This window comes from Bombina bombina, chromosome 2 (assembly GCF_027579735.1).
Source record: "Bombina bombina isolate aBomBom1 chromosome 2, aBomBom1.pri, whole genome shotgun sequence".
Taxonomy (NCBI): domain Eukaryota; kingdom Metazoa; phylum Chordata; class Amphibia; order Anura; family Bombinatoridae; genus Bombina; species Bombina bombina.
The window spans coordinates 815571233-815591429 of NC_069500.1; positions in this window are offsets into that span (position 1 = coordinate 815571233).

The following is a 20197-nucleotide window of genomic DNA, read 5'->3' on the forward strand; positions in this document are numbered from 1 at the left end:
CTAGGCAAAGGGGGGTCAGTTAGAACACAATAGAATAGAGAGATCAGTCTGTGAATCTGTCACTCCTTTAACCCCTTAACGACTGAGGACGTGCAGGGTACGTCCTCAGAAAAAAGGCAGTTAACGCCTGAGAACGTACCCTGCACATCCTCAGTGTGGAAAGCAGCTGGAAGCGATCCTGATCACTTCCAGCTGTTTTCCGGTTATTGCAGGATGCCTCGATATTGAGGCATCCTGCAATAACATTTTTTACCCCTCCGGTGCAGAGAGAGCCACTCTGTGGCCCTCTCTGCACCAGACATCGATGGCCGCATTCGTTGGTGGGTGGGAGCTGAAGTGGGAGGTGGGTGGGCGGCCATCGATGGCTTCTTGGTCAGAGAGGGGGGCGGGATCGGGGGCGGTATCGCCGGGGGCGCGCACGGGCGCGCGCGTGTGCACGGGGGGTGGTGGGCGGGCGCGTGCACGGGGAGGGAGCGGGTGGGAACCACTTACACTACAGAAACGTTTTTTTTTATTATGGGGAGAAAGGAGGGATAAAATCCCTGATTAAAGTCATCTAAGGGATCTGGGAGGGGGTGGGGGATTAGTCTTGGGGGGGGGGAAGCTACACTGCAGAAAAACCAAAAATAAAAAAAAATAAAGACATTTTTACATGCAAACTGGGTACTGGCAGACAGCTGCCAGTACCCAAGATGGCCCCCAATAAGGCAGAGGGGGAGGGTTAGAGAGCTGTTTTGGGGGGGATCAGGGAGGTTGGGGGCTAAGGGGGGGAATCTTACACAGCAGCATATGTAAATATGCTATATATAAAAAAAGGATACCTTTTATTTTAGTACTGGCAGACTTTCTGCCAGTACTTAAGATGGCGGGGACAATTTTTGGGGTGGGGGAGGAAAGAGAGCTCTTTGGGAGGGATCAGGGGGTCTGATGTGTCAGGTGGGAAGCTGATCTCTACACTAAAGCTAAAATTAACCCTGCAAACTCCATACAAGCTACCTAATTAACCCCTTCATTGCTGGGCATAATTCACGTGTTGTGCGCAGTGGCATTTAGCGGCCTTCTAATTACCAAAAAGCAACACCAAATCCATATATGTCTGCTATTTTTGAACAAAGGAGACCCCAGAGAAGCATTTACAACCATTTGTGCCATAATTGCACAAAATGTTTGTAAATGATTTCAGTGAGAAATCTAAAATTTTGAAAAATTTTACGTTTTTCTTTATTTGATCGCATTTGGCGGTGAAATGGTGGCATGAAATATACCAAAATGGGCGTAGATCAATACTTTGGGTTGTCTACTACACTACACTAAAGCTAAAATTACCCCAAAAAGCTCCCTACATGCTCCCTTATTAACCCCTTCCCTGCTGTGCATAATACACGCATGGTGCGCAGTGGCATTTAGCGGCCTTCTAATTACCAAAAAGCAACGTCAAAGCCATATATGTCTGCTATTTCTGAACAAAGGGGATTCCAGAGAAAAATTTACAACCATTTATGCCATAATTGCACAAGCTGTTTGTAAATAATTTCAGTGAGAAACCTAAAGTTTGTGAAAAAATTTGTGAAAAAGTGAACAATTTTTTTTATTTGATCGCATTTGGTGGTGAAATGGTGGCATGAAATATACCAAAATGGGCCTAGATCAATACTTTGGGATGTCTTCTAAAAAATATATATATACATGTCAAGGGATATTCAGGTATTCCTGACAGATATCAGGGTTCCAATGTAACTAGCGCTCATTTTGAAAAAAAGTGGTTTGGAAATAGCAAAGTGCTACTTGTATTTATTGCCCTATAACTTGCAAAAAAAAGCAAAGAACATGTAAACATTGGGTATTTCTAAACTCTGGACAAAATTTAGAAATTATTTAGCATGGGTGTTTTTTGGTGGTTGTAGATGTGTAACAGATTTTGGGGGACAAAGTTAGAAAAAGTGTGTTTTTTTCCATTTTTTCCTCATATTTTATATTTTTTTTTATAGTAAATGATAAGATATGATGAAAATAATGATATCTTTAGAAAGTCCATTTAATGGCGGGAAAAACTGTATATAATATGTGTGGGTACAGTAAAAGAGTAAGAGGAAAATTACAGCTAAACACAAACACTGCAAAAATGTAAAAATAGCCGTGGTCCCAAACGGACAGAAAATGGAAAAGTGCTGCGGTCATTAAGGGGTTAATATTTCAAGGAAGAGATAATTTAAGAAATGTCACATTAGAAAGTATGGAGGAAAGCACTCCAAGTAGCAGCAGAAAGCACATGAAAATTAAATGTATGGCAACAAATGCAAGAAGCATGACAGGTAAAATGGGGGAGCTGGAGCTCTTAGTTGCAGAAGAGGACTATGATGTTATCAGTATAACTGAAACTTGGTGAGATGATTCACATGACTGGGCAGTTAACTTAGAGGGGTACACTTTATTTAGAAGGGACAGGAATAATACTAATGCAAATAGGTAAGGCTGCTAATAACAGTGCTGTAATTATGGGAGATTTTAACTACCCTGATATAAACTGGGCCAATGAAACTAGTAATTCAGCTAAGGGGGATAGATTTTTAAATGTTCTCAGGGATAATTTCTTGTCACAATTAATAGAGGAGCCCACTAGGAGTAACGCTATATTGGATTTAGCGCTATCAAATAATACAGATATAATAGATATAATAATACAGATATAATAGATATAATAATACAGATATAATAGATATAATAATACAGATATAATAGATATAATAATACAGATATAATAGATATAATAATACAGATATAATAGATATAATAATACAGATATAATAGATATAATAATACAGATATAATAGATATAATAATACAGATATAATAGATATAATAATACAGATATAATAGATATAATAATACAGATATAATAGATATAATAATACAGATATAATAGATATAATAATACAGATATAATAGATATAATAATACAGATATAATAGATATAATAATACAGATATAATAGATATAATAATACAGATATAATAGATATAATAATACAGATATAATAGATATAATAATACAGATATAATAGATATAATAATACAGATATAATAGATATAATAATACAGATATAATAGATATAATAATACAGATATAATAGATATAATAATACAGATATAATAGATATAATAATACAGATATAATAGATATAATAATACAGATATAATAGATATAATAATACAGATATAATAGATATAATAATACAGATATAATAGATATAATAATACAGATATAATAGATATAATAATACAGATATAATAGATATAATAATACAGATATAATAGATATAATAATACAGATATAATAGATATAATAATACAGATATAATAGATATAATAATACAGATATAATAGATATAATAATACAGATATAATAGATATAATAATACAGATATAATAGATATAATAATACAGATATAATAGATATAATAATACAGATATAATAGATATAATAATACAGATATAATAGATATAATAATACAGATATAATAGATATAATAATACAGATATAATAGATATAATAATACAGATATAATAGATATAATAATACAGATATAATAGATATAATAATACAGATATAATAGATATAATAATACAGATATAATAGATATAATAATACAGATATAATAGATATAATAATACAGATATAATAGATATAATAATACAGATATAATAGATATAATAATACAGATATAATAGATATAATAATACAGATATAATAGATATAATAATACAGATATAATAGATATAATAATACAGATATAATAGATATAATAATACAGATATAATAGATATAATAATACAGATATAATAGATATAATAATACAGATATAATAGATATAATAATACAGATATAATAGATATAATAATACAGATATAATAGATATAATAATACAGATATAATAGATATAATAATACAGATATAATAGATATAATAATACAGATATAATATCAAACATAGAAGTCAAAGAACATTTGGGTGACAATGATCATAACAAAGGTTTAACCAAGACTTTTAATTTTAAGAAAGCAAAATTCAAAGATTTAAGGAAATCAATAAATAATAAATTGGGACAAAGTATTCTCTTATAAAAATACAGAAGATACATGGATAACATTTAAAACTTTGTTAAATAAATATACATATCAACAAATACCCTATGGTTCTAAAAATAAAAAATCCAAGCCAATGTGGCTGAATATAAATGTGTTAAGAGAAATTAGGAAAAAACGTATGGCATTTAAATTATTCAAAGAAAATAGTACTCAAAATGTCATATTTATAAGGAATGTAACAAAGCATGCAAAAAAAGCAATCAAATTAGCCAAAATTGAAAATGAAAAATTAATTGCAAAGGATTCTAAGCCTAACCCTAAAAGGTTCTTTAAAGGGACACTGTACCCAAACATTTTCTTTTGGGATTCAGATTGAGCATGAAATTTTAAGCAACTTTTTAATTTACTCCTATTATCAAATTTTCTTAATTCGATTGGTATCTTTATTTGAAATGCAAGAATGTAAGTTAAGATGCCGGCCCATTTTTGGTGAACAACCTGAGTTGTCCTTGCTGATTGGTGGATAAATTCATCCACCAATAAAAAAGTGCTGTCCAGAGTACTGAAACAAAAAAAAAGCTTAGATGCCTTCTTTTTCAAATAATGATAGTAAGAGAATGAAGAGATATTGATAATAGGAGTATATTAGAAAGTTGCTTAAAATTGCATGCTCTTTCTGAATTACAAAAGAAAAAATTTGGGTTCAGTGTCCCTTTAAGTACATAAATAGCAAAAAATCCAAGAAAGACAATATAGGTACATTAAAATGCGTGGAGTGTAGCATGATTAACAGTGACAGGGAGAAGGATGAGGTACTAAACCAGTTTTTTTCTTCAGTATACACAAGAGAGGAACCATTGGATGATACTTTGGAACAAAATAGAACATGCCAGTCCATGCCATTAACTGGGTTATGTAGAGGATATCAGGAACAAATTGGATAATATTAAGGTAAATAAAACTCCAGGCCCAGATGGAATACACCCAAGGGTTTTAAGGGAACTTAGCACTGTTATAGACAAACCTCTACTCTTAATTTTTCAAGACTCATTATCCTCAGGCATGGTACCCCAGGTCTAATTTAAGTATATACTGAAAATACAGCTCTATATTGGCTGGGCAATCACTAAGCCCATTATGATGCTATATCTATAATTATTCTGACACCACTTGGTGTAGCACTTCTGAGTGCAGATTATTTCATAATCGCACCATCACAAGACTGTGATTACTCCTCTATGTAGCTGTATATGCACAACCACACAGAATCTAATTAATATCTGTCAGAGTTGATAAAATCATCACAATACTTAGGTATAAGCCCTGCATTGAAGCAATTGACATAAAGGCAACTTTTTAAAAATCTAGAGCAACCAACATATATCTAATTGCAAGTGTACATATTAGTATTCACTTACTGTGTATTAGTGACGAAGTTGTATACTGCTGTTCAAAATGCCCTAATATATCTATAAAGATCATAGAGTTTAAGCATAACGGGTATACCTTATATTTAATATCCCCTTGGGGTAATCTGAAGGATTGGCCACCTACAAGGCCATATAATCCTCTCTCAGATTAACATACTAATATACCTTTAATAAAATCTTGGTCTTATAGAAGGATTACTTAGTACTCCATATATCTTTGCACCGCACAAGCTAAGTATTGCACAATCAACAGAGAGTGTGTTTTTAACTCTTTCAAGGGTAGCATACACACATATTTGATGCTGTCTTTTTTAAAACTTAACAAATAAAGGCTATATTTTAATCTTGTCATATACTTACCTTAACTGCAAGTTCCAGTAATCAACCGAACTAATTTCCACAATCTATTCACAGTGTAAAAAAGCATTTCTTTAGGACCAACTGCCTTATTTAGCTGGTATAGTCCATTTTTTGTATATTAAATGGAAAATTAGATTTAATACGGGAAAATGCAAGGTTCTACATTTTGGAAGTAAAAATAAGCAGGCAATGTATTATTTAAATGGGACAAGACTTAGCCATACACAGGAGGAAAGGGATTTGGGGGTAGTAATAGATAACAAGCTAAAGATGGGTGCACAATGCAGGGCAGCGGCTTCAAAGGCTAATAAAATACTAGCATGTATTAAAAGAGGCATTGATTCAAGGGAGGAAAGCATAATTCTGTCACTATATAAAGCCCTGGTAAGACCACACCTTGAGTATGGAGTGCAGTTCTGGGGACCGATCGCAAAAAAAGATATTGCAGAACTAGAAAAAGTTGAGAGAAGGGCCACAAAGCTAATAAGGGGATTGGAGAATTTAAGCTATGAGGTGAGGCTAGCCAAACTGGGTTTGTTTTCTTTAGAAAAAAGGCGCTTAAGAGGTGACATGAATACTTTATATAAATATATTCAAGGCCCATATACAGAAATAGTAGAAGCTCTGTTTATTCCAAGAAAATTGTTTGTGACCAGAGTCACAATTTAAGGTTGGAGGAAAGGAGATTTAATCTCCTGCAATGGAAACGCTTTTTCACTGTAAGAGCAATAACATTGTGTAACCCATTACCAATAGAGGTAGTGAATGCCAATACCCTATATACGTTTAAAAATTGTTTGGATACATTTCGGTCTATAAACAAAATTCATGGATATGATTGCTAGTATTAAATGGGTCACCTTTTAGTGGGATTATTTAAGCTTAACTAGAGCTTTGTATAGGTTGAACTCGATGGGACTTTGGTATTTTTTCAACCTCATCTACTATGTTACTATGTTAGATCTGCAACCTTATCAGTGAACTTGCGGGAAACACAATATAAGTAAATACACAGAGCCTATATAACCCCAAGACAATTGTGGAAGTGGACCCCTTTGGAGAATAACACTTGTAAAAAAAAGTGTCTGTTTCCTACACCTTTCATTGACCATATGCTATGGAAGTGTCCCACATTGACCACATATTGGAAAATGACAGAACATTGGCTGAGGCAGTTGATTAAAAAAGAAATTAGGATTGACTGGAAATTGACTTTGCTATTAGCAGATATAAATGTGTTTGGTAAGCAAGATAAACACATAAATACCATACTCTTATTGGCAAGACAAGTCTATTACACTGGTTAAGGAGTACTACTTTCACATTGCATGTTTTGAAACAAAAAGTACATAAACAAATAAAAACTGAACAGGCTGATGTGAAGGCTGAAGTTACACTCAGAATTTAATCATTTTTTGATACATGGGAACCTTACATTTTGTCATTATTCATCCCTTTACAAATATATGTAATAACCTCTTATTTCTTCAAATAAATCATGGAGGAACAGTTACTGACTACAATTTTAAAAGTATGTGCCTATGTTAATAGAGTGGGGGATATATCTGAGCCTTTTGTATTAGTATAGTCCCTTACTATACTTTTATTTTATTTTGTATTTCTATGTATTTTCTTTATGTTGAGAAGAGATTAGTTTATGTAAGATTAGTATAATAACATAATTTATGTAAGAATTTACCTGATAAATTAATTTCTTTCATATTGGCAAGAGTCCATAAGCTAGTGACGTATGGGATATACAATCCTACCAGGAGGGGCAAAGTTTCCCAAACCTCAAAATGCCTATAAATACACCCCTCACCACACCCACAATTCAGTTTAACGAATAGCCAAGTAGTGGGGTGATAAAGAAAGGAGTAAAAAGCATCAACAAAGGAATTTGGAAATCATTGTGCTTTATACAAAAAAACATAACCACCATAAAAAGGGTGGGCATCATGGACTCTTGCCAATATGAAAGAAATGAATTTATCAGGTAAATTCTTAAATAAATTATGTTTTCTTTCATGTAATTGGCAAGAGTCCATGAGCTAGTGATGTATGGAATATCAATAGCCAAGATGTGGAACTCCACGCAAGAGTCACTAGAGAGGGAGGGATAAAAAATATAATTTATGCTTACCTGATAAATTTATTTCTCTTGTGGTGTATCCAGTCCACGGATCATCCATTACTTGTGGGATATTCTCCTTCCCAACAGGAAGCTGCAAGAGGACCACCCACAGCAGAGCTGTCTATATAGCTCCTCCTCTCCCTGCCACCTCCAGTCATTCGACCGAAGACAAGTAAGAGAAAGGGGAAACCATAGGGTGCAGTGGTGACTGAAGTTTAAAAATAAAATATACCTGCCTTAAAATGACAGGGCGGGCCGTGGACTGGATACACCACAAGAGAAATAAATTTATCAGGTAAGCATAAATTATGTTTTCTCTTGTAAGGTGTATCCAGTCCACGGATCATCCATTACTTGTGGGATACCAATACCAAAGCTATAGGACACAGATGAAGGGAGGGACAAGGCAGGTACTTAAACGGAAGGTACCACTGCCTGCAAAACCTTTCTCCCAAAAATAGCCTCCGAAGAAGCAAAAGTATCAAACTTTTGATTTGAAGAAAAACAACTAAATTACACCACATCTCTCTAACTACTTCCATTCTTGTCGAGAGCTGCAAGAGAATGACTGGAGGTGGCAGGGAGAGGAGGAGCTATATAGACAGCTCTGCTGTGGGTGGTCCTCTTGCAGCTTCCTGTTGGGAAGGAGAATATCCCACAAGTAATGGATGATCCGTGGACTGGATACACCTTACAAGAGAAATAAAGAACAGCCATTTTCCGCTGAAAAAATAATCCACAACCCAAATTATAAGTTTATTCTTTAATAACAAGAAAAACTTAAAACATAAGCAGAAGAATCAAACTGAAACAGCTGCCTGAAGAACTTTTTTTTACCAAAAACTCCTTCTGAAGAAGCAAATACATAAAAACGGTAGAATTTAGTAAATGTATGCAAAGAGGACCAAGTCGCCGCTTTGCAAATCTGATCAACTGAAGCTTCATTCTTAAAAGCCCACGAACTGGAGACTGATCTAGTAGAATGAGCTGTAATTATCTGAGGCGGGGCCTGACCCGACTCCAAATAAGCTTGATGAATCAAAAGCTTTAACAAAGAAGCCAAGGAAATAGCAGAAGCCTTCTGACCTTTCCTAGAACCAGAAAATATAACAAATAGACTAGAAGTCTTCCTGAAATCTTTAGTAGCTTCAACATAATATTTCAAAGCTCTCACCACATCCAAAGAATGTAAGAATCTTTCCAAAGAATTCTTAGGATTAGGACACAAGGAAGGGACAACAATTTCTCTATTAATGTTGTTAGAATTCACAACCTTAGGTAAAAATTTAAATGAAGTCCGCAAAACCGCCTTATCCTGATGAAAAATCAGAAAAGGAGATTCACAAGAAAGAGCAGATAGCTCAGAAACTCTTATAGCAGAAGAGATGGCCAAAAGGAACAACACTTTCCAAGAAAGTAGCCTAATGTCCAAAGAATGCATAGGCTCAAAAGGAGGAGCCTGTAAAGCCCTCAAAACCAAATTAAGACTCCAAGGAGGAGAGATTGATTTAATGACAGGCTTGATACGAACCAAGGCCTGTACAAAACAGTGAATATCAGGAAGATTGGCAATCTTTCTGTGAAATAAAACAGAAAGAGCAGATATTTGTCCCTTCAAGGAACTTGCAGACAAACCCTTATCCAAACCATCCTGAAGAAACTGTAAAATTCTAGGAATTCTAAAAGAATGCCAAGAAAATTTATGAGAAGAACACCGTGAAATGTAAGTCTTCCAAACTTGATAATAAATCTTTCTAGAGACAGATTTAGGAGCTTGTAACATTAATGTATTAATCACTGAATCAGAGAAACCTCTATGACTTAGCACTAGGCGTTCAATTTTCACACCTTCAAATTTAATGATTTGAGATCCTGATGGAAAAACGAACCTTGAGACAATAGGTCCGGCCTTAACGGAAGTGGCCAAGGTTGGCAACTGGACATCCGAACAAGATCCGCATACCAAAACCTGTGAGGCCATGCTGGAGCCACCAGCAACACAAATGATTGTTCCATGATGATTTTGGAGATCACTCTTGGAAGAAGAACTAGAGACGGGAAAATATAAGCAGGTTGATAACACTAAGGAAGTGTCAATGCATCCACTGCTTCCGCCTGAAAATCCCTGGACCTGGACAGGTATCTGGTAAGTTTCTTGTTTAGATGAGAGGCCATCAGATCTATCTCTGGAAGACCCCACATCTGAACAATCTGAGAAAACACATCTGGATGGAGAGACCACTCCCCGGATGTAAAGTCTGACAGAAATTAGACAGGAGCTGGATTCCGCCCAACAAGTATCCGAGATACTTCTTTCATAGCTTGGGGACTGTGAGTCCCACCTTGATGATTGACATATGCCACTGTTGTGATATTGTCTGTCTGAAAACAAATGAACGGTTCTCTCTTTAAAAGAGGCCAAAACTGAAGAGCTCTGAGAATTGCACGGAGTTCTAAAATATTGATTGGTAATCTCGCCTCTTGAGATTTCCAAACCCCTTGTGCTGTCAGAGATCCCCAAACAGCTCCCCAACCTGAAAGACTCGCATCTGTTGTGATCACAGTCCAGGTTGGCCGAACAAAAGAAGCCCCTTGAACTAAACGCTGGTGATTTAACCACCACGTCAGAGAGTGTCGAACATTGGGATTTAAGGATATTAATTGTGATATCTTTGTATAATCCCTGCACCATTGATTCAGCATACAAAGCTGGAGAGGTCTCATGTGAAAATGAGCAAAGGGGATCGAGTCCGATGCTGCAGTCATGAGACCTAAAACTTCCATGCACATAGCCACTGAAGGGAATGACTGAGACTGAAGGTGCCGACAGGCTGCAACCAATTTTAAACATCTCTTGTCTGTTAGAGACAGAGTCATGGACACTGAATCTATCTGGAAACCTAAAAAGGTGACCCTTGTCTGAGGAATCAAGAAACTTTTTAGTAAATTGATCCTCCAACCATCTTTCCGAAGAAACACCACTAGTTGATTTGTGTGAGATTCTGCAGAACGTAAAGACTGAGCTAGTACCATGATATCGTCCAAATAAGGAAACACTGCGATACCCTACTCTCTGGTTACAGAGAGCAGGGCACAGAGAACCTTTGAAAAAGATTCTTGGAGCTGTTGCTAGGCCAAACAGAAGAGCAACAAATTGGTAATGCTTGTCTAGAAAAGAGAATCTCAGGAACTGATAATGATCTGGATGAATCGGAATATGAAGGTATGCATCCTGCAAGTCTATTGTGAACATATAATGTCCATGCTGAACAAAAGGCAGAATAGTCCTTATAGTTACCATTTTGAAAGTTGGTACTCTTACATAACGATTCAAAATTTTCAGATCCAGAACTGGTCTGAATGGATTTTCCTTCTTTGGGACAATGAATAGATTTGAATAAAACCCCAGACCCTGTTCCTGAAAAGGAACTGGCATGATTACCCCAGATAACTCCAGGTCTGAAACACACTTCAGGAAAGCCTGAGCTTTTACTGGATTTGCTGGGATGTGTGAGAGAAAAAATCTTCTCACAGGAGGTCTTACTCTGAATTCTATTTGATACCCCTGAGAGACAATGTTCTGAATCCAAAGATTTTGGACAGAATTTATCCAAACATCCTTGAAAAAATAAATTTATGCTTACCTGATAAATTACTTTCTTTTACAATATGACGAGTCCACGGATTTCATCCTTACTTGTGGGATATTAACCTCCTGCTAACAGGAAGTGGCAAAGAGCACCACAGCAGAGCTGTATATATAGCCCCTCCCCTTCCCCTCCACCCTCAGTCATTTGGCCGAAGGTTATAGGAAGAGAAAAGGAAAGGCTAAAAAGGTGGAGAGGTGACTGAAGTTTTCAAAAAATAAAATAAACCTGTCTTAAAATAACAGGGAGGGCCGTGGACTCGTCATATCGTAAAAGAAAGTAATTCAGGTAAGCATAAATTTTGTTTTCTTTTATAAAGATATGACGAGTCCACGGATTTCATCCTTACTTGTGGGAAACCAATACGAAAGCAATAGGACACGGATGAAAGGGAGGGACAAGACAGGAACCTAAACGGAAGGCACCACTGCTTGAAGAACCTTTCTCCCAAAGATAGGCTCAGAAGAAGCAAAAGTATCAAATTTGGAAAATTTGGAAAAAGATGCATCGTTTTTAAAAGTCCATGTGTAAGCCACAGCCCTAGTAGAATGAGCCGTAATTCTTTCAGGAGGCTGCTGTCCAGCAGTCTCATATGCCAGACAGATGATACTTCTCAGCCAAAAAGAAAGAGAGGTAGCCGTAGCTTTCTGACCCCTACGTTTTCCAGAATAAACAATGAATAATGAAGATGATTGACAGAAATCCTGAGTTGCCTCTAAGTAAAACTTTAAGGCACGGACCATGTCCAAGTTATGTAACAGACGCTCCTTCTTAGAAGAAGGATTAGGACACAAGGAAGGAACAATTTCCTGATTAATATTCTTATTCGAAACAACCTTAGGAAGGAACCCAGGTTTGGTACGTAAAACCACCTTATCAGAATGAAATATGAGATAAGGCGAATCACACTGTAATGCTGAAAGCTCAGAAACTCTTCGAGCAGAAGAAATAGCAACCAAAAACAGAACTTTCCAAGATAATAGTTTAATATCTATAGAATGCATAGGTTTAAACGGAACCCCTTGCAGAACTCGAAGAACTAAATTCAAACTCCAGGGAGGAGTAATAGGTCTAAATACAGGCTTAATTCTAGATAGAGCCTGACAAAAAGACTGAAAATCTGATACATTTGCCAAACGTTTGTGAAACAGAATTGACAAAGCTGAAATTTGTCCCTTTAAGGAACTTGCTGATAACCCTTTCTCCAATCCTTCTTGGAGAAAAGACAAAATCCTAGCAATCCTAACTTTACTCCATGAGTAACCCTTGGATTCACACCAATAAAGATATTTACGCCATATCTTATGATAGATCTTTCTAGTGACAGGCTTTCTAGCCTGTATCAAAGTATTGATAACTGAATCAGAGAATTCTCGCTTCGATAAAATCAAGCGTTCAATCTCCACGCAGTCAGTTGCAGAGAAATTAGATTTGGATGTTGGAAAGGACCTTGAATGAGAAGGTCCTGTCTCAATGGAAGTTTCCACGGTGGCAGAGAGGACATGTCCACTAGATCCGCATACCAAATCCTGCGTGGCCACGCAGGCGCTATCAGGATCACTGAAGCTCTCTCCTGTTTGATTCGAGCAATCATGCGTGGGAGGAGAGGAAACGGCAGAAACACATAAGCTAGGCTGAACAACCAAGGTACTGCCAAGGCATCTATCAGTTCGTCTTGAGGATCCCTTAACCGGGATCCGAATCTTGGAAGCTTGGCATTCTGACGAGATGCCATCAAATCCAATTCCGGTCTGCCCCATCTGAGAATCAATGAGGCAAATACCTCCGGGTGAAGTTCCCACTCCCCCAGATGAAAAGTCTCTCGACTTAGAAAATCTGCTTCCCAGTTCTCTACCCCTGGGATGTAGATCGCTGACAGAGTGGGCCTCTGCCCAACTGATTATCTTGGATACTTCTACCATTGCTAAGGAACTCCTTGTTCCCCCCCCGATGATTGACATATGCCACAGTCGTTATGTTGTCCGACTGGAATCTGATGAATTCGGCCGAAGCCAACTGAGGCCATGCCTGAAGTGCATTGAATATTGCTCTCAGTTCCAGATTATTGATTGGAAGTAGAGACTCCACCTGAGTCCAAACACCCTGAGCCTTCAGGGAGTTCCAAACTGCACCCCAGCCCAGAAGGCTGGCATCTGTTGTCACTATCACCCACAAGGGTCTGCGGAAACAAGTCCCCTGGGACAGATGATCTGGCGACAACCACCAAAGTAGAGAGTTTCTGGTCACTTGAACCAGAATTATCTTTGGAGATAAATCTGCATAATCCCCATTCCACTGACTGATGCACAGTTGCAGTGGTCTGAGATGAAAGCAAACAAACGGAACGATGTCCATTGCCGCTACCATAAATCCGATTACCTCCATAGACTGAGCCACTGATGGCCGAGGAATGGACAGAAGTGCTCGGCAAGCATTCAAAATCTTTGATTTTCTGACCTCCGTCAGAAATACTTTCATGGCTACCGAGTCTATCAGAGTTCCCAAGAAAGGAACCCTTGTCTGTGGAAAAAGTGAACTCTTCTCTATGTTCACCTTCCAGCCGTGAGTTCTCAGAAAAGACAACACTGTGTCCGTGGGAGATTTTGTCAGATGATATGTTGACGCCTGAATCAGAATATCGTCCAGATAAGGTGCCACCGCTATCCCTTGCGGTCTGAGAACCGCCAAAAGAGACCCTAGAACCTTTGTGAAGATTCTGGGTGTTGTGGCCAACCCGAAAGGAAGAGCCACAAACTGATAATGTATGTCCAAGAAGGCAAACCTTAGAAACCAATGATGATCTTTGTGGATTGGAATATGAAAGTAAGCATCCTTCAAATCCACGGTAGTCATATATTGACCCTCCTGGATCATTGGCAAAATCGTTCGAATTGTCTCCATCTTGAATGATGGAACTCTTAGAAATTTGTTTAGACACTTGAGGTCCAAAATGGGTCTGAACGTTCCCTCTTTTCTGGGGACCACAAATAGGTTTGAGTAAAACCCCTGTCCCAATTTTGGAACAGGACAGATTACTCCCATAGTAAAAAGGTATTTTACACAGCGTAAGAACGCCTCTCTCTTTATCTGGTTTGCAGATAATTTTGAAAGATGAAATCTCCCTCTTGGGAGAAAATCCGTAAATTCCAATTGATAACCGTGGGTCACTATTTCTAGTGCCCAGGAATCCTGAACATCTCTTGCCCAAGCTTGAGCAAAGAAAGAAAGCCTTCCCCCCCTTACTAGATCTGGTCCCGGATTGGGGACCACCCCTTCATGCTGCTTTGTGGAAGAAGAAGAAGCGGGGGGTCCTCCTTTAAAGTTCCGAAAGAAATGAAAATGATTCCGTTTACCCCTCATTTTAACCGACCTATCCTGAGGTAGGGCATGACCCTTACCTCCTGTAATATCAGAAATGATCTCCTTCAATTCTGGCCCAAAAAGGGTCTTACCTTTAAAGGGAATAGCTAAAAGCTTATGTTTTGATGACACATCAGCAGACCAAGATTTGAGCCACAATGCTCTACGTGCTAAAATAGCAAATCCTGCATTTTTTGCCGCTAATTTAGCAATTTGAAAAGCAGCATCAGTAATAAAAGAATTGGCTAGCTTAAGAGCCTTAATTCTATCTAGAATGTCATCTAATGGAGTCTCAACCTTAAGAGACTCTTCTAGAGCCTCAAACCAAAAAGCTGCTGCAGTAGTTACTGGAACAATGCAAGCCGTAGGTTGTAAAAGAAATCCCTGATTAACAAATTTCTTTAGTAGACCCTATAATTTCTTATCCATAGGATCCTTGAAAGCACAACTATCCTCAATGGTTATAGTAGTACGCTTAGATAGGGAAGATATAGCTCCCTCTACCTTAGGGACTGTTCACAATCATCCAGAGTCGCTAAAACCTCCCTAAGCAACAGGCGGAGGTGTTCAAGCTTAAATTTAAATGACATAGCATCCAAATCTGTCTGAGAAAAAACATTCCCTGAATCAGAAATTTCACCCTCAGACAGTAATTCCCTGATCCCCAACTCAGAGCACTGTGATGGAACATTGGAAATAGCTAATAAAGCATCAGAGGATTCAGTATTTACATTAATACTTGACCTACTGCGTTTACCCTGCAACACTGGTAATTTAGACAATACCTCTGTAAGGGTAGTTGACATAACTGCAGCCATCTCCTGCAGAGTAAAGGAATTAGACGCACTAGAAGTACTAGGCGTCGCTTGTGTGGGCATAAAAGGTTGTGACACTTTGGGAGAATTGGATGGCATATCCTGATTCTCTTCAGACTGAGAATCATCCCTAGACACACTTTATTTAAAATATGCTTTATACATTGTAAAGCCCTTTCAGTACAAAAGTTACACAATGTTAGAGGGGGTTGCACAATAGCTTCTAAACACATAGAACAATGAGAAACCTCAATTTCAGACATGTTGAACAGACTAGCAATACCACAAAAAGTCGTTTAAACACTTATTTATAGCATAAAACAAACATTAGAAAAAACGTGTACTGTGTCTTTAAGAAAAGAAAAAGTGAACAATTTATCCAAAATGCATAAAAAAACGTTAAATTATTCCCAAATTTAACTTAATATCGTTGGTTAATCCAAAAATTACTGCACCCAGAAGCAAGGGCAGATATAAGGCTTTAGAAGTACTTATATCAACATGTAGTCAAAAGATAGATAAAAATACAATCTGCACCTCGCCACAGCTCTGCTGTGGCACCTACCTGCCCCCAGGGTACTTCGAATCAAGTTTCCAACCCTTCAGACCAGCTACGCAGTCCAGGAGCCACCGAGTTACTGTTTGCTGCTGCTAAGCCTGAAGAAATTGCGCCAAAATAGGCTCCGCCCCTTAAGGTCAAAAGTCAGAGTAGGCCACAAACAACACCACATGGAAATGCAGTTTTGCACTAAAGTAAAAATACACACACAATATAACCCTCAAGCATAAAACCAGTAAGTTTTAAGTGCCAAAAATAAAAAACATAAAACATTGTTTTTTATATTGTCTCCTATGTCACATAATGCCCAAATATCAACTAATGATAAATATAAAATAGGGACTCCAGTAACACCCCTCTTATTAAAATAGGTTTTACTGCTTACCCCATTCCCATACAGGGAAATAATGCCAGCCAGTTCTGATACACCAAGTCTCCTCAGAAAAAAGGCTGCACATACCTTAATGCTGCTTGTAGCATGAAACCGGTCTCCACACTGAAGATGTATCATGGTTACCTTCAGAAGTCTTGTGGGAACTAGCGTGGATCTTAGTTACAAATGCTAAGATCATCAAACCTCAGGGCAGAAATCTTCTTCCATATCCCCCTGAGGAAAATAGTACACACCGGTACCATTTAAAATAAAAAACTTCTTGATTGAAGAAACTAAAACTAACACCTCACTTTACCATGTCTGCCTAGTATAACACAGGCAAAGAGAATGACTGGGGATGGAGGGGAAGGGGAGGGGCTATAAATACAGCTCTGCTGTGGTGCTCTTTGCCACTTCCTGTTAGCAGGAGGTTAATATCCCACAAGTAAGGATGAAATCCGTGGACTCGTCATATCTTTGTAAAAGAAAACCTTAATCTGCCCCCTACCAGCTGAGCTGGAATGAGGGCCGCACCTTCATGCGGACTTAGGGGCTGACTTTGGTTTCTTAAATAGCTTGGATTTATTCGATTTTGAGGAAGGCTTCCAATTGGAAACAGATTACTTGGGGGAAGGATTAGGTTTTTGTTCTTTATTTTGACGAAAGGAACAAAAACGGTTAGAAGCCTTAGCTTTACCCTTAGGTTTTTTATCCTGTGGCAGAAAAACTCAATTTCCCCCTGTGACAGTTGAAATAATAGAATCCAACTGAGAACCAAATAAATTATTACATTGGAAAAAAAGAGATAGCAATCTAGACTTAGATGTCATATCAGCATTCCAAGATTTAAGCCACAAAGCTCTTCTAGCTAAAATAGCTAAAGACATGGATCTAACATCAATTTTGATAATATCAAAAATGGCATCACAAATAAAATGATTAGCATGTTGCAGTAAGCGAACAATGCTAGATACGTCAGAATCCAATTCTTGTTGCGCTAAATTCTCCAACCAAAAAGTTGATGCAGCTGCAACATCAGCCAAAGAAATTGCAGGCCTGAGAAGATCACCTGAATATAAATAGGCTTTCCTTAGATAAGATTCAAGTTTCCTATCTAAAGGATCTTTAAAAGAAGTACTATCTTCTATAGGAATAATGGTACATTTAGCAAGAGTAGAAATAACCCCATCAACTTTGGGGATCTTTTCCCAAAACTCTATTGAAATTGCTGGTAATTGATACAATTTTTTAAACCTTGAAGAAGGCATAAAAGAAGTACCCGGCTTATTCCATTCCATAGAAATAGCATCAGGAATAGGAAAAACCTCTGGAGTAACCACAGAAGGTTTAAAAACAGAATTTAAACGTTTACTAGTTTTAATGTCAAGAGGACTAGTTTCCTCAATATCCAAAGTAATTAACAATAAATAAGTAGATTTGTCAGTGTCAATATCTGAGGAAGGATCTTCTGAATCAGATAGATCCTCATCAGAGGAGGATAAATCATTATGTTGTTGGTCATTTAAATTTTAATCAACCTTATGAGAAGTTTTAACAGACCTTTTATGTTTATTAGAACCGATATCAGTCAGCAAAGTTCCAACAGATACTTCTGAGATCAGATTGAGACATCTTGCAAAATGTAAAAGAAAAAACAACATATAAAGCAAAATGATCAATTTCCTTATATGACAGTTTCAGGAATGGCAAAAACATAATTTATGTAAGAACTTACCTGATAAATTCATTTCTATCATATTGGCAAGAGTCCATGAGCTAGTGACGTATGGGATATACAATCCTACCAGGAGCGTCAAAGTTTCCCAAACCTCAAAATACCTATAAATACACCCCTCACCACACCCACAATTCAGTTTAACGAATAGCCAAGCAGTGGGGTGATAAAGAAAGGAGTAGAAAGCATCAACAAAAGAAATTTGGAAATAATTGTGCTTTATACAAAAAATCATAACCACCATAAAAAGGGCGGGCCTCATGGACTCTTGCCAATATGAAAGAAATTAATTTATCAGGTAAGTTCTTACATAAATTATGTTTTCTTTCATGTAATTGGCAAGACTCCATGAGCTAGTGACGTATGGGATAGCAATACCCAAGATGTGGAACTCCACGCAAGAGTCACTAGAGAGGGAGGGATGAAAATAATAACAGCCATTTTCCGCTGAAAAAATTAATCCACAACCCAAAAAAAAAGTTTATTCTCATAAATGAAAGAAAAAAACTTAAATCAAAAGGAGAAGAATCAAACTGAAACAGCTGCCTGAAGAACTTTTGTACCAAAAACTGCTTCTGAAGAAGCAAATACATCAAAACGGTAGAATTTAGTAAATGTATGCAAAGAGGACCAAGTTGCCGCTTTGCAAATCTGATCAACTGAAGCTTCATTCTTAAAGGCCCACGAAGTGGAGACTGATCTAGTAGAATGAGCTGTAATTCTCTGAGGCGGGGCCTGACCCGACTCCAAATAAGATTAAATTATGCAGGGGGGGGGGCGCCAAAGAGTCCTCTGGACGAAGAGTCTATAGGCTGAAGAGTGGGATCAGAAGGTTATATGGAGTGTGTGAGCGGGGTGTTAATTAATTAAAATAGGAGATTAAAGTGAACCTAATAAATCTTGTAGAACCCTAAAAAATCCAAGAAATGTCTAATGCAAAAAAGGGTATGTAGAATTAAAAATGTTAAAATACTTATAAATGATAAGATATTCACATATGTGTAAAAGTACAGTATATAGGCACTGGTTAAATCAATAAATAACTAAGAACCTTAGAAGTATACCTAATTTAATAAACACAAGTGTATAAACACAAATAAATTAAAACAAATAAATTAAAACAAATATATAAACTGGGTTTGGTAAAAAATGTCCCGGATATAGTCTTTAAGTTATAAATTAAGTCCAGATAGTTCCCATGTAATCCAGTAGATCCTAGTGTGTCCAATGGGGATAACTCCAAGGTGCGGTAGGTTAAAAGATTAGATGATGAAAAAATATATTAGGAAAAATATATAAAAAATATAAAAAATTGCAAAAAAACATAATTTATGTAAGAACTTACCTGATAAATTCATTTCTTTCATATTAGCAAGAGTCCATGAGCTAGTGACGTATGGGATATACATTCCTACCAGGAGGGGCAAAGTTTCCCAAACCTCAAAATGCCTATAAATACACCCCTCACCACACCCACAATTCAGTTTAACGAATAGCCAAGAAGTGGGGTGATAAAAAAGTGCGAAAGCATATAAAATAAGGAATTGGAATAATTGTGCTTTATACAAAAAAATCATAACCACCACAAAAAAGGGCGGGCCTCATGGACTCTTGCTAATATGAAAGAAATGAATTTATCAGGTAAGTTCTTACATAAATTATGTTTTCTTTCATGTAATTAGCAAGAGTCCATGAGCTA